The sequence below is a fragment of the Solea solea genome, chromosome 1, assembly GCF_958295425.1.
Source record: "Solea solea chromosome 1, fSolSol10.1, whole genome shotgun sequence".
Classification (NCBI taxonomy): domain Eukaryota; kingdom Metazoa; phylum Chordata; class Actinopteri; order Pleuronectiformes; family Soleidae; genus Solea; species Solea solea.
The window spans coordinates 37,199,806-37,224,731 of NC_081134.1; the positions used below are offsets into that span (position 1 = coordinate 37,199,806).

General features: G+C 39.9%; 1 long non-coding RNA gene across 1 annotated transcript; it reads right to left on the bottom strand.

Moving 5' to 3' along the window:
- Nucleotides 1–466: 466 nt before the first annotated feature.
- LOC131458733 (uncharacterized) lies at nt 467–24,111 on the bottom strand. The gene is made up of 4 exons (XR_009240120.1): nt 23,920–24,111; nt 23,084–23,251; nt 1,470–1,538; nt 467–575 (listed from the first exon to the last, which is right to left on the bottom strand). It is a non-coding gene; the product is annotated as an uncharacterized LOC131458733 (long non-coding RNA).
- Between the last annotated feature and the right edge of the window lie 815 nt (nt 24,112–24,926).

Here is a 24,926-nt window from a genome sequence, read left to right on the forward strand (position 1 = left end):
TTCAGTCGCGACACCTTGCGATTTCAGTGATTGAAAATGTTTGTTCAGATTTAACTCATCGGATTCCCATCGGAAAAATTCCAACTGTTTCTGAAAGCTGAGAAGTTGACCATCATGCACCAACATGTGGTTATTATGGTAATTTCACTCGCACTGTTGCAGGAAGCCAGCAAATCAGCATCTTTGTCACCAGAGAGGAACTACAGTGTTTTTTCTAAATAAAACGTTACTTTTTTTCCCCTACATTTTAATATGTTAATACACCATTTTAACATGCAGTAAATTGCAAATAAGTGCCAGATATTTAAAGTTATTCAGTGAAAAATGGGCAAAAGCACTTACTCACAGGACATTTTCTGGCCCTTTTATGGTTAAAATAAGCAAAAAAAAAAAAAAAAAAAAGACCAGACAGACATTTTGAGGCTTGGATGATAAATGGTTAATGAGAGAACACAAACTTACCAAAGGAGGCGGTAGCAGAAGACCAGCAAACAGATGGTGGTGTAGTGTAGACCGGGGTCTCTCAATCCTGGTCCTGGGGACACACCTGATTCAAGTCCGCTCATTAGCAAGCCCTGCAGAAGAAGCCAGATAACGAGCCATTTATTTGAATCAGGTGTGTTAGAGCAGGGAAACTTCTAGAACATGCAGAGCAGTGGATTGAGAAACCCTGGTGGGTGGATCTCATCTTTTGTTTATATTTTTTTATATTGCATATATTCATCACGTAAAAATTGACCAGTTTTATAGTGAGTGTGAAGAATAATATCTTATTTCTCTTGTGTGGTCTTTCTACCACTTAAAACTTCAGATATTCAGGCTCACAACTATTAAGTTCATTTCAAGCCGAAAAAAATCGGGCCTGGCCCACATAGCTGCACTCTCCCTAAGACCTCCAGATAATTAAAGGAAAGTAGGAGTCCGGAGTGATCTTTGGATCCTCATGCACAGCCATGGAGTTCACGACTGAAGCACCACTTGTGATCTCTCCAGGCCTCCGTTGGGGGACAGGAGAGGTCGTGACACCACCCAGCTTGATCAAGGTTTCCTCTATTTTCCTCTGTCCTTTGTTCCCCCCGTTCGGCTGCATGTGTTCCTCTGTTGTCAGCATGCCGTGTGCTTTTTGATGACACATATTAAAATAATCCTGTGTTTTCTGACAGAAGAAATTAGCAACAGGAGTTAACACCGTGTGCCTTTTCAATCGCAGATTCCCTATATTGAAAAATTCTGCTCTATTCCGTCTCTACAAAGCACAACTGGGGACACACAGATGTCAGTGTTGCTGTGATCCATGGTTCCCAGCCTGTTTTCTTAATCAGTGCAGCGTACTGTACACTTCAACTCGCTCCCAGCAACATACCTCCCTTGACTCTCAGATAAAACATGGGGTCTGTCACACAGACTTGCACTGAGGCCCGGCAGGGGAGCCCTAATGATTGCAATAAAAAACAAATGCAAATGATTACCTTGGGGTTCCCTCTTGTGCAGAATCTGTCGCTCAGCCTCTGGCTGTCAGGATGGATCACTGCCATCGTCTGTGGACATGAAGTGTGCGGAAAATAAACACCGACTGGGCCAACGCAGGCAGCAACAATGCAATAACAATAATGCCATTATCTGATACATTGTAGGGCGGCAAGCTTATAGGCCATTTTTGGCGAAGAATGATGGGTCACGGCTGAGCAGTATCACAGCCAGTCTGCCAGTCAAATTAGCTCGTGTGCATTTGTAACTGTTGATGTTGTGCCATTTTAGAGTGGGGGAAAATACTAATTCTATAACTTGCATGGGTTCGTTATATTCTTTATCATGTTTGAAGTTGTCGCAACACATATTTTTTAAAATACACACAATTCACAAGCTAACAGTGTGGTGTCAAAAATGTTTTCCATATGCTTATTTTGCATACAAATCTGAAATGTCATTTTATGCCACTTTATATTTCAATACCTTTCTAGGGTGATATGATAAGATTCAGATTTAACAAACAAAACACATGATGTGATTAATTGTGATTAAAAAAAGCACCAAATCACCATAAAAAGGACTAAATAAATGTGACTTTACAGATTTAAATCAGTGTGAATCAGGGGTCTCAAACTCAAAAAGTGTCTAGTTTGGTCAGTAGAGGTCAGTCAAGTGAAAAAAAGGAGATATTATTATTTCGATATTATTTATCGAAATAATATCTATGATGATATTTAACATAATATCTAAATAAAATTGTTTGTTTATGGAACAATAACTAGTTCACAAAAAACACACAGAAATAACAACTTATACTGTAACTTGATATTAAGTGGCAGGCCGCTATTACTTGCATTGATAGTAGTCACTTATAGTTAAACACTTCCTAGTGTGTCATTACTCTACAGAAGATGAGTGCCTTAAAGAGAGATGTGAGAATATAAAAGGGATGGAAAGTGTGTGAGAGGTCTAATTAACTCATCACATGCCCAGCTCACCACAATTGGTCTGACCGTGGCCTTTAATATGAACAAGAACATTTTTCCCTTGTAACAGCCATTTTAGTCCGTCTCCTCATCTCCTACACATTTCTATAGCCTCATTTTAGTTTAGGGGCCACAAACAAAGTGCAATTTGATCTCAAGTTGGCCGGACCAGTAAAAAAAAAAATCACAAACCTGAGGTAAAACTTTCAAAGCACTTATTAGTGTAATACCTCAAAGTGCATTTATTTTTATGCATAAATATTATTGATTGCTGATATATTGAGATTTTGATTGCTATTACAATTGAAGAAAGGTACACTGTGACCATTAAAATTACCCTTTTGCCAAGTTAAGTTATGTTTTGTTGTGACGTTTTACTGAAAACACTTCGATTACGATTTCTGGCGATGTAGGTAATGGCCTCAGGAAGACTTTATTTTGATTTTGAAGAACAATAACAGCTTTGCATTTCTCTTCTTGCCTCTTTCCTCTCTCTGTGCTTTACTTTAAATTCCATCTCCTTGTCGAACACAGGCAGAAACACACACAACCCCTTTAGAATCATCATCAGCAGTCATTTATTTTTTTTCCTGTGCGGGCAAATATCATGGAAATTAGTCTCGTTCCTGTTGTAGAGCGGCCGGCGTTCCATTTGGAAAATGCTTTGGCTCTGGTAGGTCATAACTAAAGAGTTGAGTCAACACAAAATGAGCGGCTCGTATAAAATGATTTCATGAATTATTCTCTAAAGTGTGTCAGCTTTTTGGATTTAGAGGACAGGGGAGGTCAAAGCAAACATGAGCGCACAGGACTGTATATCACTCTGTAATAAAAAAATAAATAAACAAATAAACAAGAACATAAATTAAAAAAAAAAACTCATGGCTTCTCTGAAATCAGGCCCAAGGGAGTGAATGCTCCACGCTGAAGCTCCTTCGCTGGTCCTTGGTGAGGATGCGATGCTCGAGTCAAGGATGAAATTTGCCTTTGGCTCTGCGTCAACAGGTGAAATGAGACTTGGTGGTTAAAGCGATGTGAGATTAGTTTATGAAAGATGTCCGCCGCAGACACACCGGAGTTCAGAGTGTAATCCAGGCTAATCCCACATGAGAGATGTTGGAAAATTGACCCTTTTTTTTTTACTTAAAACTTAATTCTCCATCATATTTATTCAAGGCCAATCGGAGTCTGCATTGATGTTTACACTAACCTATAAAATCTAAAACTGCAACATTACAAGCCTGAGATCACATTACAGCGATGAAATACAAACACACCTGCAGCTGGAAATAACCTGCTATTCTATTTCGGCTATTTTTATGGTGTGCTGTAGTTATTTGATTGTTTGGGCCCTTCAGGGCTCAGGGCATCTATTGGTCAAAACAATCCAAAACAACAATTTTATGATTGATTTGTCATGCAGTTATATAAGAAGCTGATATACCGTATATGCACTGTTTTGTCCTGGAAGACCTGAGAGAAAGATCATATTGGAAGGGAACGAGGGGATGATTCATTTCTTGTATGAGGAGAAAACAATAACTCCACTCTGAGGTCTTCATCTTTAAGTTTTCAAACGATGCGAAACAATTCTTAAAATGTCAGAAACTTTGACGCGAGTGTGATTTTTTTTTTCCCTTGCAGAGAATAAAAGGAAGGGGGGATTTATCTTCCCAGGCCTGCCTGTATATTTTTGGGAATGTGCGTTACGTGGCGTTATGTATCATAGTAAATGACTACAATATCCACAGAGAATTACAGTGAAACATAACGTCATTAGAGCCGTTCCCAAAGTTTTAGGTGGACTTAACTGTCGGCTGAAATGACTTTTTCCTAATGAACTGAATTTGAATAATGTATTCATGGACAGATTTGGAACGCTGATACGGTGATGATGAGGATATATGACTAAAGACCAGATGCGGGCAAGCCACCTCTGCGAGACGCGCGACACGTTCCCGTGATTGATGGCGACGCGTGACGTTCGAGCGACGTTGCTCAAACAGAGGCTCGGCGCCTCGGCGACAGCTCCTCTCGCGGAGACAAACCAAGGGCTCGGGTGTTCTGTGAGAGCGTGCGAGATGAGGATCATAGATTCTCCTCAGCGCTGGGAGCTGGCAAAGACAAATTTAAGGCACATGCTGCTCTAATGTCTTTTTCCTTTTCTTTTTCCCCTCACTGTTTAGCAATTGTGGGTTTCTCCGAGCACAGCGTTTCCTCATTCAAGAAACATTAGCATACATATGCACGGTCTGTTTTCACAGTGCATGTGTTGAATCAACAGAAATGCAGGGTAAAGTCAGTGATTTGCAATTTATAAGGACAGAGAAACTTGCAATTTTACAAATCTGCCACACTCAAGATATAGCTTATGCCTGGTATACAACACAGAATATTTATCGTACCACAGTCATGTTTCCATTACTGTTTTTTGCTAAATAAAAGCGATATTACAATTTCAAGTACAATTGCTGGTTGCAGGTGTTCCCAATTGAAGGGAGTTTTGCATATGAACTGTAATTCTTGTTAAGTCTTAGTCTCGCGACATCCCATTTTTCTCGTAAAATCTCGTCCCGTGAGACTCCACAAAAGCATTTGCTGTTACCACGGTTTTGGCTACAGTGATCTCGATCACCGCTACTGCTGTTGCTGTGATTGTTTTCAACAGAAGAGGAAGGCAGCGGGGGTCACTGACCGCCAAAAGTCCAAAAGTCCATTTGCGCCTGGCTTTCTTGCGCCAACACGTATCAAAAGTCTGTCAAACACATTGAGCGCCGAGGTCCGACGGAGTTTGATCCAATTTATTTCTCGCAAACAAGTCATAAAGCGGAGCCCTGGCCCACAGACTGCCTTCCATCTAGTTCACTGGGTTTTTATATCACATGATCATGTCCCACAGGATTTAAAAATAACCAGAGTTGGCAGATTAAGTCAACAACTTTCTACTTGCCATCCTCCCCCTTTTCCCTTTTGTCCTATGGCTTATGACAACCGCCTGCTCGTTACAGTCGTCTTCTCTATCAGATTCAGCTTCTCGTACAGCATGTCCTCAGTTTGGACCGAGCAGTGCTCATGCGTTCCCTTTAATAAGGCAGCAGTGTATCATACTAGCTTATCCTGGCACATTCCGTGGAGTCGGCCCTGCTTCCTGTGAATAACATCAGACATTCTTGGCAACAAAGGTAGTTCAACAAATACATGATTCTTTTACCTTCTTCGACATGAGTTGAATTAATCAGATTTCAGTGATCCCTTAGGATGCCCGGTGCAGAGGAAACCTTAGGGTTACGAGATGAAAAATACATTATGGTAACATTCTAATTAGACCAAACAATACAGTGAAGTTAAATAAGTCCTCAAACCTTCACCTCTACTTGGGCTATACTTGTACACACTACACCTCACCTTACTGGTAAAGGTTGCGTCACCGCTCGATATCTGCAATATCTGCGATGCTCCAGCTGCTTAATCAGCTGAGAGAGCATGGTGCGATATGAGCAGCACACAAATCAGGGTCCTTTCATTGCTCATAATGTCCTTGAAGACTTTATGGCGTCTATAGGCAGCAGGGAGATTTTACCAGCCTCTCCCGGCCACCTGCATAGAGAGGCTCCGTCCATGCTTTGTTTTCCTGTAATCTAGAGATGCAGATCAAACCCCCGGCAACCAATTAACCACGGACATTATGCTTGAACCGAGTGTTAAGTAGTATTTTCAGCTTTGAAAAACAAAAAAATGTGTGTGTGTGTGTGTGTGTGCACACAAACGGATGGAGATCAACATGATTCAGAGAAGCTCTTGCCAAATAATGGTGGGATTTGTTTGTGTTGCAGAGACACCTACCGGTGTGGCTCCGGTGGGTTTGAGGCAATGTCAGTGCCTAACAACAACAAAAATGACTTACATTTGAAGGGTTTGTGTGTGTGTGTGCGGTGTCAAGAGTTGTGACCTTATTTGTCCACGTCTGTGGCTAAAACAGACAGAAGAGCGTGTGTTATTCTGTGCAAGTGCAGCTCATTTGTACTTTTCCCTCTGCAAACAAAGGCAGAAGTGTATAGATTGGGATTTAAGATTCTGATTTAATTAGCTTTGACTCTGGGAGCTGCCTCTAAGGTGGCTGCTCCTACATGCTGCAAAGCTCATTATGGATGAATTAATTAAGTGGGACGTACACTTGGCATCATCCATGTGGCTGATGCATTATGTATTATTATTATTATTATTTTAGGGCCTGAGCAAATTAAGTTTGAATGTCGGGTGCATATCAGGGACAGTTGAATACCTTCGCACCCCACGTGCTAGTGGCTTAATAAAATCCCTGCTCATGTTATGAGACACACACACACACACACACACACACACACTGCTGAGTACTTTTTTTGATATTGACTGCTTTTGATTTGCATAACAATGTTGGCGCTGCCAACACTCCACATCAAGTCTGGTGTCAGCATTACATAAAATAATGTTCGCTTCAGAATCCATTTATTCAGCCGAGGAAGGTGCTTTACAGTCATTTTACATTTGCTTTGATTAGCCGTGGTTACATCATGAAAGAATGAAAAAGACTTCAGACACGCTCGAGTCTGAGGGGAGAGGCTTTGTACAGTAGCACACTTTATTTGTAAAGGCCGTTCATATCTTAAACACTTACTGCGTCCTTAGCTTTTCAAAGGACAAGGTTTTTTCACACGGATTTGTGTGAATGCCGCTATTTAAACCTGCACTAATTGTTTGGTTTTTTTAGATGAAAAAATATAATCCCATTTTGCCGTTTCAGTCAAAATCAGATTAGGTCAAGAGGAATTGAAGTGTTTGTGAACTCTACCCCAGCTGAAGGCTACCACGTATGTAGCAACTTTATCTCGTCATTAGAAGACATTTCTTTGGACTGGAAAGTGAAGTTTGTAAAATATTATGTCTCCCATGCCAAATTCCATAGAGAAAAATCAACATTTTTAGCTCAAGGGGACACAGGAACTGCTGGTCTACTTCTGCCTTGTTTGGCAAGTTCGTGTCACTTAGGTTACTGCAAACAACGAAACACAATATCCAAAATCATATCAACATATTTGAACTGACTGATGGAGGCAGCAGTGGATCAACAACTCCTGTGTGCCGTGATGTAAATGTGTTGATTTTCTCTGTGGGCTTTTGTGCAGCAGAGAGTGAGCGGTTTACAAACTTCACTCTCCGGTCATGAGTTTGACTTGATTTCATTATCACATAATGTGAGATGAATGTTTTATTTTTAAATTACTGATTGATTATCATTGTAGTTGCAGATGATTTTTCTTCGGTTGACTGAATATTGATCAGCTCTCAGCATTTGTATGAGCTCCGTGCAACAGTATATGTGCCTGGGAGCAAACATTTAAAAGACATAATTAGCGATGAGTGGCAAACATTGTCTTGCTCAAGAGCCAGATATAGTTCTTTTCAAAATGCTGAAAACAAAAGCAGAGTTCTGGAGAGAGTGAATAACAGACTCTTGTCTGATGGATGTGTCCATGCTTAATAAGGTGACATTGTGACAGTGATGCGTGCTCTCCCCGTTCCGCTGCCCCCAAATGTGCTAAAAAATACCTTTAATAAAACTTCATAAATAAGTAAGTAGGAAATAAGGCACTCTTTTTTTTTTTGGTACCAGTAGAATATATTACCACAGATGCGCTGCCAGTCTATGATTAAATTAGATTAAATCGGATCAAAATAGTATATCACAACATGCCATGTGTAATGTATACACTCCCTGTGCATATGACGTGAGCTCCACCATAGGTGATAAACTTGCCCACAGCGTCATAAATATCCCCGGCTTGTTTATTGCGTCTTATCACACGGCGTCGCCGACAATGCATCATTAATTTAAGAACCTTTCTAATGAATGTGAAATGAAAGACTCTCAAGCAAGCAATTTCTCTGCACTTATCATACAAGGTGAGACAGTGCCGGCTGCATTTCCACAGCCCTCACTTGAGCGCTTGTGAAACTAGTGAGCGCCGCCGTGTCGCTTTGCTAGCCTCTCATCTGTCACCCATGACACAAATTACATGATTCAGTGCTCCTGGTGGAAGAGCTGATGGACAGCGGACTCTAAAATTTTAATAAACACACTGTTTTATATAGCAGCCTTTACATTTTTCGCCAACAAATACAGCTTTAACCTTGAATGTTGCCACTCCCTCCACGCTGTGCAGGTTCTGACTATACTGACATCTGCAATTCAATTCCCATCCAACCCCTCCCCCTGTTCCAGCACCAAAAAAACAGAAGCCATATGAGAAAAATACAGTTCAACATAAGATTCAAATGCAGCGAGTTGTTGTCCTTGTCGCTTCTGATGTCATCAATAGCCGCGGCGTATGACAGGGAATAAAAAGCCCAGTTAATGATTTTCAGTGGTGTGCGTGACCTTCCCAGTACACCAGTGCTTGTACTCAAAGAAAAAAAAAGCTCTGGTGTCCTGCCCGAGACCAAGTCCGCCGGGAGGAACGCGTACTGGAGCGCCAGACAAATGTGCCCATAAAACGCTTGTTTTCGGCATCACTCAGTGCACTGGGACAAAAGTGGCACTCGTGTTCTTGTGTGCACTGAAGAATGCACGAAAAAGAATCCACTGACATCTCCATCAATACCACATTGTGAGCGCTCTGCAGCAATGCAAAAAGCACACACAAGTGCATTCCTATCACCACATTATCTCAAATCACTGCCGTATACTAAATTTCACACGGCAGCTCGTCCAGATCAATGAACGTTGTCCCGCCAGAGTTTCAATTGCCTCTCCTTTAAGTACATCAGATGACAAATTTGCTCTGAATATTGTTATGGGCCTTTTCATAGTGTATTGACCTTTCACTTTGATTGATGCTCTTCAATGCCGAAAGAAGACGTTCGCAGGGTATGGGAGGTGAGTCGGAAACTTCCTTTCTCTCAAGGTAAAAAAGAAGTTTTGATGAGACACAGAAGTGCTTCATCATGAAAAGCAATTATCGATCCCGCGTTTGAAGCACTGCAGCGCTGTGTTTTACTCTTTCAACACAAACTGATATTTCATCACCGAATACGAGACAAGTGTATTTACAGTGGGTCTACATTATGGAATTGGATGTGTTTATCTGTACTCAGGATGACATGAAAATATTACATTAAGGGCAGTAAATCTATAATGTGATTTAATTATTGCGGTAATTAATGTACTGTAAAAGCACTGGGTCATTAACTTGCTGTGGCTGTATTTTGCAGTGGGGGGGGGGGCGACTTCTGACCAAGAACCAGCTGCACAACCTGTTTGGAGACAGTGTCATCTAGTGGAGATTATATGCAAGTACAAGCAACACTTCTGAGTTTATGGCTGCATTAATTGTGTGTTTGTCTTAATGTGTCAACCAACCTGTTTTTAATCCAACCTTTGGAACAACATCCATTCTATAAACTCATTCCTCGTGAAATATATATAAATACTTACTAATAAAGCCAATTACATGAAAGTAATGGACTATGAGATCAGGGAATTCAAGTCAACATGAGACTAATTATGGTAGCACAGGTGCAGCTCGATGACCCAGGGTTGTTGAAACAGGGTAGGAAAAGGCAGATGCAACAACATTTCTTTGATAAACCACTTGTGTTTTATGATCTCTGTACAGGAGTCTGCAATGATACCTTGTTCAAAAATCCTTACTAGATTGTTTGTTGTGTTTTGTTTTAGGCCAGGACACCACCCTCAACGGTCAGCCATCAGGGGAAGTTGCCAATGGCTTCACAAGTGATTCAACATGTTGACTTGCTGTGTGCTGATGAGGAAGACGCTGAGCTCCGGCCAATAAAATGACAAGAAGAGACATGGATGTGATTAAGCAAGCGAAAGACCATGACCATACTTTCTTCTTCCTCAAGCAAAAAAACACGGGCTGATAGTGTCGAAGTCGCTGCACCGTCACAAGTCCGTCCGTCTGAATGATGACCAAGTGACAAGATAAAGAAATGCAGCAGTTTCTATGCGCCACCATTAGTCCACTTGTAAGTGATTAATACAGACTACTGCCACTTGCTGGTAATGGAAGTGCTTGTACTTCCCTGTAGGCTGTAGTCACTGCTGTTTACGCAGTTGCAACTTTTTTTCCAGACACATGCCAATGTGAGGCAGTTTTGCCATTCGCCGATCATTAGGGCAGGACAAGCCTTCCCCAAACTACCTTGAACTGTCCCTGCTCTCCCCAAATGCATCCTGGGATAGAAACCAGGGACAATCAATATCTAAAGTACACAAAAAGATAATAAATAACATGTTTACTATGAGTTTGCCTCGATGCATGTGTGTTAACAGGCAGAGACTGAGATACCAAGTACTTTGTTTGTATTATAGGCTTTCGGTCACTAGGGGGAGCTAATTCTTTTCAGATCCATCCTGCAAACTGACCTGATTTGCCCTAAGATTATATTTCATTTCCAATCCAGTGAGTGCTTCAATCAAAGGGTCCCTGCAGGGCAAGGCCATATCCCTGTCATTATTATTTGGGCTGATTACACCTCAGGTTAATGACAGAGTTTAGCTGCAAATGACACAATAGCACCGATCCTTATGTGTCGTGAAGAAGGATGAAGTGCCATTTGAAGCCCTCGAATAAGTTCAAATATGAGAAGGCTGCACACGGCTGGAAGAGGTGAAATCAGGCTAAATGAGTTAAAGCACATTTGTGGGTGTATCAGGGGCTTTAAGGACAGGATCATCTTAATTTAATTTTTAATCCAAGACTCTCTGCAGTAGCTGTTTTAATCCCATTTATGCCTGATTTCCTTTAAATAATGCTAAATTCATGTTTAGTCTAATGCTGCTCATGTCTTTATGACAGCATGTCACTTGCTCATCCTAGTAAAGTAATTTGAAGGGAACATTGCCTCATCTTTGGTTTGTTGACGTGCACATCAATACAGTTTAGTGTGAGTTAATTTCAGCTCCCGCGAATGCTTTCCTGTTCATCGATTTTAATGGGCTTTACAAGAAACAAGTGAAATAAATTGCCGTAAATGATCAGAGAATTAATGGATGATTCCTAATCGGTGAGTAAGTACAGTGGAAGAGCGGAGAGGTATGGTCTCAATAAGATTGATCCGCGAGAGGAACAAACACTGTTTACGTAACAAGCTGTATTTTAAAACCTTCAGAGTAGAGCTTATTATGTCTGACATTTAAAATCTGCCTGAAAATGCAAATGAGGTGACTAAGTGGTTCCATGCCACAATTACGTATTAGCAATCAGGAATAGAAGACAAATAGGACAGACTGCAGAGCTGCTGGAAATTAGTTCTGTCCAATCTCTGATTAGAGAGTGTAACACAAATTGTTCTAAATAATCTACATATTTTTATGTAGGTGTTGAATCCATGAAATACTGCATTAAACTATACTTAGGTAAACTTTCACAATGTGCAGGGTCATAGTTTAAGTTATTTATATTGTGCATTGGTGTGGCTCCAGATAGGGGTCCAAATTACTTTGTTTACTATGTAAGACAGATCATTTTAATGGAAATCATAATTCCACGATCCATAATGTTTTATTGGTCTTGACTGAATTTTGTCTTTTGCCATTCTTGTTTACAGTCTACTATATCGCAGGATATTTAGAATTCGTGTAGCACATACAGTCTGGCTGAATTTGTGGTTTTAAGAAAATTGGTGGTGGCTTCTTCTAGGAGTCTGAGATTAGCAGGTTTTGTGTGTGTGTGTGTGTGTGTGGCCTCCGTGGAAGCTCTTGTAATGGATACCCAGCCTTGAATGAGTTATCGGCTGTTTGTTATTCCCTGTTGAGAGAACCAATTTGAGGGTTACAGAGCAATTAGCTATTTATGCACAGTGCCTAAAAGACGAAGTGAGGAGACACCTAAGTGTGACCGTCCAAGAGTCAAAAGATTTACATACAGCTCTTTATACTAAAAATGTCTGTGTTTTCCCAGACTATAAACTATAATCAGTGGATTGAACTGTGTGTTAAGTGAAGAGAGCTTTGTTTTACCTAACTAATAAAGTATATTACCCTTCCGAGTAACGAGCCACCATTAAAACTGAAGCCAGGTTATGTTATGGCGCCATAGGGGGAATGGATTGATTCAAGTTCCCATAAAGTATCAGATCGAGTGTCATGTTGAATATTCATAAATCGCTTTAATGAAGATCTCACATTGATTAAGCCTCTTCTAATGGGCTGTGTCACAGGGAATGCCAGAATATAATTGGATTACGGTGACTTTGGGAAGTACTTTGAGACAGTGCCCACATTGGAAATGAAGATGAGCAGACCGCTAACGGCATAATTGACAAGGATGAAGATGGATGCATGCGGGCGACTCCCAAGCTCTTCCTGCCCAAAGTAGAGGAGCCTACAGCTGTGCCCCCCCACCCCATGCACAACAAGGCAAGATTTAATTAGCTTTCAAGGGCTTTTTTTGTAGAAAATAAAATCAGTTCCTGCCTAGGTTCAGTGGGAAAAGTTTTTTACCCTGTTTTGTTTCAGGGTAGATGGAACTGGCACCATTTATAGAGGCAAGTCAAGGCAGCTCTCTATAATTTACTTGGGCACAAGATGGAGAGTATAAGATAGAGATAAAGTTAAAAACTCTGCTGAATTTAAGAGCCGTCTGGCAGTGTTAAATAGGTTTATAGTAGATACTATTTCTTTCATGGGCTCTTTTAAGAGTTATTATACAAATGTATGCATTTCTGAAGCATTCCAGGCTCTAAGTTTGCTTTTCAATCAAGAGAATCAAGCTCCAGGGGCTTTGTACACAGTTTATTTATAATGTTCTGTCCAAATGGCTTTCTCTTCAAATCAATACCCATAGCAACCAAATGCATTCATTACTTCCCCATTTGTGCGCTGTAGACGAGCCAGGCATTAGCTAATGTCAAAAATCATCCCTGTTCAGATTTCAAAAAAATGTCGAGGCTAAGCTCCTTACGATATAAGAAGCCCTCTGTGTATTGGTGAACTTCTTCATACAGTACATGTGCAGCGCATCACTGTCACAAATTATGCAAATCTTTTTTTTCATTCTTAATCAACTCTGTGTCCCGCTGAGATCAGAAAGCCTGCATCAATCACTGCAAACGGCTGGCTAACCGGCAAGAGGGATCACGGCGAGACAAAGGAATTGCCGTTGTCATACATGAAACTGCTTTATTTCTGCACATCTACCGTGAACGGGGGGGCCTTTCTTGTTCTGCTGTCACTGTGGAGAGGCAGGAACACAGCTGTAACACGTGGCCACAGAAGAGCGCACTAATGAAAGACGTGACAGGCAACCTTCACAAGCCAAGCTGACCTCCCCTGGGTCTGATTATAACAAGCTTTTTGGCAGATCTGCGGATAGTGTGTCCCAGTGCTCGTCTTTGTGTGTATAAGTACCTGATTCACATGTAGATTTTAGATGATTTGCTCTTTGTGAATTACTGTACTTGATAAGATTACTGAAGGTGAATATCAAAAATATATCATCTTCCCTACTTCTTTCATGGCTCCCATTGCATGTCTACATGTGCTCCTCCCTTTATAAGTGTTTCCTGAATTACACTAAGCCAGCAGACACTTTAGAAAAGCTGTCACCATTGACAGCAGTAGAGACGTTTCCCACTGTGCACTGAAAGCAAACATTATGCAATTATCTGACATTATCACTGTCAACACATGTCTATGCACGCATTTTTAAGGCTCACACAGACAGTTATGAATATTTCTATAGGCGGCAACCATGGGAAAGTGTTGTTCAAGTTGTCAAAGATGAGTCAGAAGAAAGCTTGGATCTATTCTTTCTTGTCTGCTCAAAATGACATTTTCTTATTTTACATGGAAGTTGATCGTGCGCACTTGAATACATTCCTATAAGACTGTGACATCTGACTGTTTTAAAAAGAAAAAAGTTCCAAATTAACTACAGTATAAAAAGTAAACCCCTCTACATTCCTGTAAGGAAATGTAGTTGTAGATGTTATTTTAATCAAAATCATATGCCAGACAGAACAAACTGCAACAACAGTCATTATACAATGTGTTGACAGTATTGATGGGAGATGAGTAGCTTCCGTTACATGGGGCTACCAGAAGATGGCACTCATCACAGCTGCTAATGTCAATGAAGTGGAGTCTTAGTGATTGTCTCGTAAACATTGATTTGTTTACCTGGAATAGACAGGTACTCCATCACACTGTTATTAGATGCTACATGGAGAGTCTTTTTTTTTTTCCTTTTTGGAAGTGTGAGCTAAGTTTCTCTTGTACTTGCTCTTGACGACCAAGTTCATAATCCATCACTGCTCCGAAAAAACCTTGAGTGTCACAGTGCCACTTAAAAAGCAAACAACAGCTGGCAAAAGTTGCAACGGTAAATGGTAAAAAAGTGGGTCAGTCTGTGTCCCAGTCTGTTTCCATGAGGTGAATCCTAATACACACTGTGCCCGTTTCACAAAGTAAATCCAGATCGGGGTAATTAGGCGGCCATTCCGTGTGACGAGAGTATCCTCGGGTCACAAACTGCCTCTGTTTACTGTACATGGTGGAGAAAAAGGTGAAGGTGCTCAAACTGCTTCTCTCGTTCATCAAAAGATGACAAACACGACAGCTGGGTGACGACTGCCGCTGCCGTCCTCATCACCAGAAGGTCATACACCAGGGTCACAGCATGGAGATTGTGGTTGTCTTTTAAATCATAGCATTTCTGAACTATGGCCTTGCATCTGCAATAGCTTGTGAGCTACTTCCTGTCAGAGAGTCAGGGATTCAGCCCCACACATAATCTCTGTCCAGACTAACAAACATCCCTCAAATGTTCTGTTTTTTTTCATGGAATGGCGCTGGACATGATAACAACGAGCCAAAAGGGGGCATATCGCCACCTAGTGTAGCAAAGGCAGACACACTTCCTTCAACACATCAATTCCCTGGTAGTGCTTGCATACTGAAGCAAGGGGACAGTAGTCCAGATAGTTGTTTCCATGCACAGTTAAGTCGAGCTAAAGTTGTGGATGTACTGATTGGTCCACTGGCCACAAGCCTCGAGTCCCAAGAGGTGAACTGACTCTTAATATCTCGGATTTTCACATTTATAAGATACAAAAAAAAGACCACAAAGCGCTGCATAGTTTGTAGTCATTTTGTGTCTCCTTCACTCTGGGGGTCCTCTGTCGGCAGCCCAAGGGCCTGTTTTTGTTAAATCTGTCCTTGTCTGAAGTGCTTTGTCTGAGTGTCACTTCCAGCTGGGTACATTCACTTACATATTTGCAACGTCTCCAGAGATCTCTGCACAAATTCCGAGCAAAACTTTCAATCTGAAAAGGAAACCAGTAAATAAATTCCCTGGCATCTTAACATGGGTCAATATCTCTCCAAGAGCTGTCGATATGAATTTAAATTCTGCTGAAGAATCACAGAGCTGTGAATATATATACATGTGCCAAGACTTCTAGGCGTAATTGATGCTGGACGTGCCGTTGCTGTAACAAACGCGCTGTGATGGGAAGATTGTTGACAACTTCCAAGTCTTTAATGGACCATAGTTCAGTATTACTCATGAGCTGCCCTCTTTAAGTTCAAATGTATTATTTTGTGACTTTCGTGTTTGAAATCCTCTGCTCAGATTTACTTAAGTGACAAAAACATACCAAACAAGGCAACAGTAAACAATCAGCTCCTGTATTCCTGCAAGCTAAAAACAATGATTTTATCCATGGAATTTGGTGCAATAAAGTCTCCAGGTTAGAAACTTTAGTTTCCAGTCCTAAAAGGAAATCTAATGGCAAGGAGAAGCAGCAAACATATACTTAAGATATTGTAGACCCAAGTCGGCAAGGTCATGGAACAAAACAACAACAAAAATGTTTTAACATCACACAGGTAGAAACACGCTGGATTCACATGGATGCGGCTGCCCGCTCTGTTCACAAATGACATGACTTTCTTTCATGTCTCACAATAAGAGCAAGATAAATAAGGGATAAATCCCCATGTTACTTACTCTTTTTTATTGTCCTGACATTGAAAGCTTTTTGTCATTGATGTTTCCGACAGATGAGGTGGGCTCTCTTTTCATCCCCACCTTATTTCTGTAGTATAACTTTTTCTTTTGAAGGATGTGAAAGAGTGACTGTGGCAATCAGTGCTCCTTCAAGAGAAGAGCCCCTGCACAAGTGCCCATGCAATATTAATCCAATCTGCGGAGGTGGTTTGGCTTCCAGGCCAGCACTTCCCGAGGGGACTTCTACATTACGTCTCTCAGCTTATCTCTTTCCTCAATTCTCCATAAAGAAAAACTACAGTTGCAATGTTTTTGTACTTTGGGCTCCTTCTTCTCCTCCTCTCTAGAACATTTTCTGTTGTATTATTGATCAGTGAGGCTTTAAAGATGAATAAATTATATTTCATCAGTAGCAGACAAAGGAGAAGAAATGTGATGATGTCTCTTACTTTGATGTCATAATTGACTCTTGGAGGACAGGAAAAAAAACTCATCACACATTGGAAAGTTTTTTGTTTTAAAATATTGATGGTGGCACTAACTTACTTTTTTTACATTTTCGACATTTCCCAAGCAAAGTGGAAAAAGCAATAACAACAATTCATGACATTTTCTGTGTCTTCTAATCAAAACTTTGGAATAATACCAGGTATACTCATGAAGAATTCAGGCTCCCATTACTCACTTTCATTTCATTATCTGATTTAGCTCGGCTTTATACTGACTCGAGATTAAAAGAGCAATTCCTCAGCTCTGTGGGAAAATTAAAAAGTTCCCGGCTTGTATTTATTGCTACCGAAAACTTGTCGGTTTAAATTGCTTGCAAATCTAACCAGTGTTTGGCCTGACAGGAAAAATTAAATTACACTTTGAAAACTGATGCCATGTCTATATTAAAGTTGCAGTAGGCAGATTTGCTCGAAAAATAGTTAACTGTGTCATCCACAGATTGTTTAGTTCTAATGTTTTGGGATTGAGGCACTCCATCAGATGAGCATGGACAAACACACACACTTTATCTGTGCATATCTGAAAGGCTCCAGCCTCATTGACACATGTTTTACTTTGTTTACTGTCCAACTCTGTAAGTCTCCCTTTTTAAGGCTTATTTCCAGTAAAGGTACTTTCCATTGTATACACAGTAGTTTAGTAAAAACGGCTATGTGATCGGTCTTTCCATCACAGACCAGATTTACATTATTTGCTAAAAGGTTCTTGGAATTATCGATCAATAAAATGAGATTAGATTTATCGATCCCATACTGGGGACACTTAATTGTTACAGCAGCAAAAAGGTCATAGGTAGATAGATGAGGATTGAGCGATATGATATTATAATTCAAAGAGAAACACACTTAAACACAGAGAGGAAGTTGGATAAACAACAAATGTGTTGACTTAATAAGCTTTCACTTTGTTTTATTAAAACATCCACCATCTTTAACTGATATTAACGGAATATTTGCCATGTCTACAGGTTCAGGATGAGCTCTATAAAGGATAGGGCAGGTTCGTGGAGAGCTGAATAATTAACATGCAGTGGAAAACACTGAAATGTGTGGATTTTTTGGTAATTAATGATTGATTGTCTATTGATGTTTTTGAGCGAAGAGGAGAAACATCTGCCATGAGAGCAGTGGATGAATCTCTCCAACAAAAGCAAACAGCATCCAAAAGGGGACTTTTTCTCTCTTGGATTATAATACACAAAAGGAATGTTTTTAAGTTGATGGGGGGGGGGGGGGGGGTGTGTGGATTGATTAGCCCACATTGTCGCTACTTAATCCCTGGAAAATGTAGATACTACATATTCTTTACACTTCAGCTCATGCACAATATCCAATATTAACAGTTTTGTAAAATCTAAATAATCTACAAGTTAGCTCACATTTTCAAACTACTAGCTAAGGCTAACTGTTAGCAGACTAGATTTATCAGGGTGTTTCTCTAGCTGGTTGTTTAAGACCTAGCTCATTTGAGATAAACAAATGAAAAGGCAATTTCTATAGTTTCATACGCTTGAACAAAGATTAGCTAACACTGTGCTACTTTGATAAAAAAAACAACAACAATGTAGAATTTGTTATGAACATTAAAGAAAACAATGATTCATGCTGTTCAAATTTGGTGTTTGTTTGTTTTTTAAATAACTGATCTCACAAATGTGTGAATTTTGGACAAGAAACCATAATATTCTGGGGGTGCTCTTATGCCAATTACATGTTACAAAATTCTAGCTAATGGATTTAAAAACTGAAAGGTCAAAATGACGGTTGTGACATGCTAAATGATTTATCAGTTTCTGTTTGTGTTGTGGACAGAGACTAAATATTAAAATTGACAGAATCTGAAATTGAAAAAGACCTGAAGCCAGCATTTACTGATGTTAGAAATGAAGTGAGAAGTTAATTTTTCAGTTAAAACTTCCAATTAACGGAGTACTTTTTGTAGTAACTCAGTTATTGCTACCTCCCTAGGATTTACTTGAAGACTGTGTCTATATTTTCCATTTTTATATACAGTCTGTGGTTGTCCAAGGTTGTGCACTTAATTGTAGATGATACAGTAACTGAACACACACAAGGCCTCAGTCTCAGGGCGTGAAGGTACAAGATATGGCAGGAGAAAATTAACAGCTCTTGTCCACAAGGCCTCTTTAGAGCGACCGTCTCCCAAAAGCACAGGATCACTCTCCAGTTGCACTATCAACACTTCTAAATATTTAATCACGTCTGTCACAGGATCTCACTTTTGACATTGACGTCAACCTCTACACGATGGCCTGCCAAGTGTTTCCATTACACGGCCTCTCAAACGTCAACCGCCGACCACTCTTCCTCAAGCACCTCACTTGACTGAGCATACTGTCTGGAGCAGAGGCATGGCGGAGTGTAAATAAGAGCCCAACACTTGTTTGTTCCGCGACTACTTCTTTCACAGGGATGATCATAAACTGGAAAGGACAAGAAGTATGACAAAGGCACCGTAAGGACGCCTGGAGATAAGTCTTATGAGCTCTCCGAGGGTTTCTTGCCTGGTTGTCACCTGGACGACCGGCTTGGTGACAAACTTCACGCTGAGCATGAGCGGGGACTCTGGGGCCGATGTAAATAGCACGTCTCTCCCCCATGTGTCCTTGTTCCTGTTGTTGGTTTCACTTTGCTGATTGTGTTGCAACCTTTTGATTTTTCCTTCTCACAATCCACCAAGCAGGATGAAAAAAAACAGCTACTATAAAGATACACAAAAGCTCTGTCTGGAAGGTACAGCACCATTAAAATGCAACGCTCCCTGGAGTTAACCTGTTCACACTGCTGTCTCCTTTTTTTCATTCTTCTCTGAATTCAGGCACATTTGTTTGGCCTAGTTTCGACTTGCCATTATTTCCGAAAGCTTATCATGTTTTATTCATTGGGTCAGATCTTGATTTCAATAATCCTATTGTTTTGCTCCAAAAAGCGATCTACATTGCAAATGAGGAATCCGGTGCGCTCAGTTTTTCCCCGTATTTGACAATCCTGCCAATCGTGTCTTTTATAAATGGCAGCGCTTAATTCCTGCTCATTTTTTAAATTACATCTCCAGCAGTTCAATATCACCGCCTGATTAAAATGTTATAGGACCTGGGTTCAGCAGTAATTACAAAATCGGCCGGCTAGAATGAGCAGAGTAAATTATTTTACTTGAGGGACATAATTACGTCTACAAAATGCATCACTGCTACTGATTTAACAGCATCTATCACTGCAGGCGGGAGGGTTAATGGGTCAATTTAAAAAGCCATACTGGACATTATATTGACTTTATATATTAGAGTCAGGTGTGGTGTTGAATAAAGGAGTATTGCTTAGGACTGCTGCTGACGGGGAAAAGAAATTAATAAAATGCCTTCAAGAAGCTGAATGCATATTTTGATTCTGCATTGTTTTCATTCAATTATCACAGCGACATTAAAAATATACTTGTATTTTACATAGGTAATTCATTTGTTGTACAGTACTTGATGTTTTATCACAGCATTTCTGTTATTAATTACAGGTGACGTGGAGTTTTTTAAGTGACAAATTTAATATGTTGACAAATGTTGCCAACATGTTAAATACTTACATTTCTTTACTTCCACTTTAATGCATGCTAGTGGTATGAGTAAACTGTGGTTAGGTACATGCTTTGAAATTAAATTAAAAAGGTATTAAGTAGTGGTACTACTATTCTAAAAAACTAGAAAATAGTTTTACATGTTTGATTTGTATGCACATTTCCCTGCTCATTTGTCAGTGTCATATCATCACCAAATGTAAATCAGTGAATTGAAAAAAGGACATAAACAGGAGTCGGAATTATCATGTAGCTCATCTTAAAAACGATCAAAACTCGGAAAAACATTTGAGTAATTAGCAAAACACAGCCGCTGCCTAGATAATGACATGAGCCTAAAGCCTCTTTCACAGTATGATTTCTAAATCCAGGTAATGCTGTTTAAAAAAAGGTGATTAACACTATTGCATTGGCAGTCATTTTGTTCACCCTAGCGTCACCCATGTCTGCACTGTGATGTCTCACTGTGACGCCAGAAAACTTGATGGATTCTATCGTTTCGACGATCTAAGGGAAAGAAACGATAAGAATCGCAACATTAATGCCAACCAGCGATGTGACTTGCCCGTGCCGAGGCTTCTGAGCACGTGTTGGCTAATCCAGGAAATACTTTGCAAAGTGCATACCGAAGCTTGTTTAGATGACGTACAGTATGTGATGACGTCTGAACCTTCCCCACTGGGATGTACAACGTGGTACGCTATTTGGCGTGCCGCTCAAAATATATGGGACAGTGAAAAAAAACAGAGGTCCATGCACATCTGGGAAAGACAAAAACTTGTCTATACCGAATTGCTTGTTTGTTTTTTTTACAAAATAAAGCACTGATTAAAACGAAATGATATATTTTTTTTATCTTAGTAGACCAAATTGTTTGTGTTTTACAACACATTTCAATCTGCAGGGAGCGTGCTGTGAAACAAATGTAGAAAATGTTCCTGCAGCAGATTCATTCGCCACAAATGTCAGCTTTCAGCACACACATAGCTTAGCAGGATACCTGTGTCAAATGACCTGACAAGTTTAATAACGTGAGGGAGAAAAGAGGAGACATTGTTGATGTTTGGGCTTATCAACTCATGACGGCGTAATCGTCGATATTTCTGCGTGCCAGTTTTCTTATCTCTGTGATAACGCAACAACTGGAGCATGTACATACATCATCAAAAACAACGAGAGATGAGAGGCGCCGCTTTGATCTCACTGTTTTTGGCTTCACACCTGGAATCAGGAAGGGAGAGAAAAAAGGGTGTCTCTTTAAGACCTTTAAGATCTGTCAGACCTCCCGCTGATATCAATGTGCTTGTAAATCGTCTGAAAAGCTCATCATGTAAACATTTGTCACTAATATTCCTCTCTCCCTGCAAAGCATATGGTCACAGTTCCCATGACTGTTTGCCAATCCTTAACAAGATCTGCAGGTTTGTCTGTGCCAACCACCTAATTCTACTTCCCCGCAGCGCGTCGCACCCATTTGCACATAACACACAAGTGTTGAGACACGTTTTGTCTGGAAAATGAAAGACTAAGTTCCTTTTCAAAAGAGCAGAAAGAGACATGGAGACCTAAGACGTTTACTGTAAACAGATGAAACGCACACAACATTTTCCATTCAGCCAAACATCATTCGGCACTCAATTCACTATTTAAACTCCTCCATGGGCCATTACATATAATTTCAATACTATAATAACTGGATAACATTTTAGCAATATTGCATCAATAACTAATTCCGTTAAGGTTGGTCACAGTGTGCACATATACGAGCATGGAATGTATGTGTTTGCTTTACACAGGAAACTATATGGGAAAATAAGTTTTCACACAAGAGACAGTTAAACTGCCTGTAGCTGCATGCACAGCCTGACAATGAGTCAGACATGAATCCAAACATATAAAGTTTACACTGGTGTGATTTCCCCTGTCCGTTTTTACTGATTAAACGGTTACTGAGCCACCTAAACTGTCAATCCTTGACTTCTGTTTGTTTGACGATTATTAGGGTTTTAATACCAGACTGTTTCACATGGGCAGAACAAGGAAAACAAACTCAGATTCATGACTGCAAATCTTACTTGTTTGCTTAATACACAGCAGCATATGATGCATTCTCAAATACACCCATTCTTCAACTATTAAAGTTCACAACCAGTGTGAAGTGGGCGAAAAAAATAAATGCCAGTACTCCCTTTATCCATATGAAGTGTGTATGTCTGTGTACGTCTGTGTACTTGTAGCACCCTTAGCCTGACTGGAAGAAACACACTACTGACACCTACACTCTTCCTAGGTTTGGAGAGTTGGACCCCTAAAATTTTCAAATAACTTGAACTTTGACAATTTATTGTCACACACAAATAATTATTGCAGTATATAAAAATACAAAATACAATAAAATGGAGCCCTTTCATAAAAAATAAAATAGAAAAATTAAATAAAAGGGTCTCTTCTTCTCTATTATAAATTAAGAGTTCCGTTTTGGGTTGTGTATGTGCAATGTTCTGTTCATATGACTACCTGGGCAGATGTTTGTGTATTATTTCCTTATCTGTGTCACTAAGCGGAATGAGACGATGGGCTGGGGTTCTCCGGAGTGGATCCCACAGCTGGCCGTACTGTTCCGTCCAATCAATCGACCTTCCTGGCTCGCCACTGAACCTCCACAGGTTCAGAATCTGAATCAATCTATAATCCAGAAAATAAACCAATAGAGTGCAGAAAACATAACCGTGACTATTAATCACATGACATCATTCTACTTCCACTTTTCACAATGAATATCTTCCATAGATATATAAACACACACATGTATATGTATACATATATATACACATCATTTAAATCATTGTAAATGAGCCTGTATACATTTACAATCCAGTATTTTAACCAAGATAATGACCCATCATGAAATTAAATTTGAACATTTATACACCTTCATAAAGCACTATTTTTATTTTAAACCTTTTTAAATCGTAAAATAATATTTAAACAGTTCAGTGCAATAAAACACACAATGTACATCACATTTATCAAAGAACAATAACTATCACAACCTGGCATCATGTCAACAAAAATATGCGTCATATCCTGTCTCTCTCCCTGATTTAAATGGTAGTGGCAGGTTAGCTTACTTAGCCACACTGTTAACACTCACATTACATTTTACAGTGAATATCTGAGCTATTGTAGCGGTAGCGCCACTCGCGATTAGCGTTAGTGTCGTGCTAACTTAGCTAGCGATCTTTTCAAACAGTAGGAAACATTATTGTAGCTCCGACTGGTATCATAAAAGTGTCTCAATGAAAGGCATTTCACAAAACAACATCACATGCTAATGTAACTGCCATGCTTACCGGAGTTCTTTCAGAGGCCTCACACGGTGAAACGGCTCCTCTCATCCAACATACAACACAAGCCTCGTTCCTAACAAACAAATACATGGGTTTTCGACCTCTAAGTTGTATTTCTTAACGATGTTAATTCCGTTCGCTCACTAACAGGGTCTTTTCTTAATTAGCATCTCAGGTAAGAGGGCATACACTTGACAGTGGTTAAAGGGCTGGTCCGCCCCCTTGTGGTGAGGCATAGTAACCACTTTTAAATTACAGTATATGGGTTTAGTAACCATTTGGGTAACATACTAAACCATTATAATGTTCAGTAAATAAAAGATACCACATGTTATTGATGGCTGACATCTATTTATTTTACTCCATATTAAAATGATTAAAAACTGTACTCCTGTTGCACTTTTTGTATATTTAGATGATGCAAACATCAATAACATGGCCCATTTTATTCAGGGTCCTGTTATTATGCTGTCCTCCTGGATACAAATGTTGTCTCGGCACTAGACTCTCACAAGAACCCGGAGAACATGGAAATAAGCTTAACAGAGTGAGCATATACAAAAAATAATGTAAAAATTAAGAAGTCCCGGTAGACAGTACTGACCCATTTCAAGTACTTTCCACGAGCCCAAATTATTGTTTGTTAAATAAACGTTATGTAATCTCTGCCACTGGGAGTGGCGTCAGGGAGCAGCGTGGGATCATGGGAATCTTTGATCTCTCTCATCGCTGCCAATGAACATCTATTAGTACAGCAGATGATGTAATTAAAATGTCTGTTATGTTGAACAGAAATGCAGATTTTTATGGATTTAAGGAGTGTTGGGAACATTTTGGATAAAATACATCATCAGTCTTGTTGCTGTTGCGGGTGACGACATTTCAATGCAGAAATGTGACATATTATATGCTTCAAATTGCATTTAACAGGCAATAATGTAAGGCAACTTGAAGTGAATAATTATATAATTTAAGGGTGTTGGTGTAAAAAAGCTGACTTAGCTCAATTA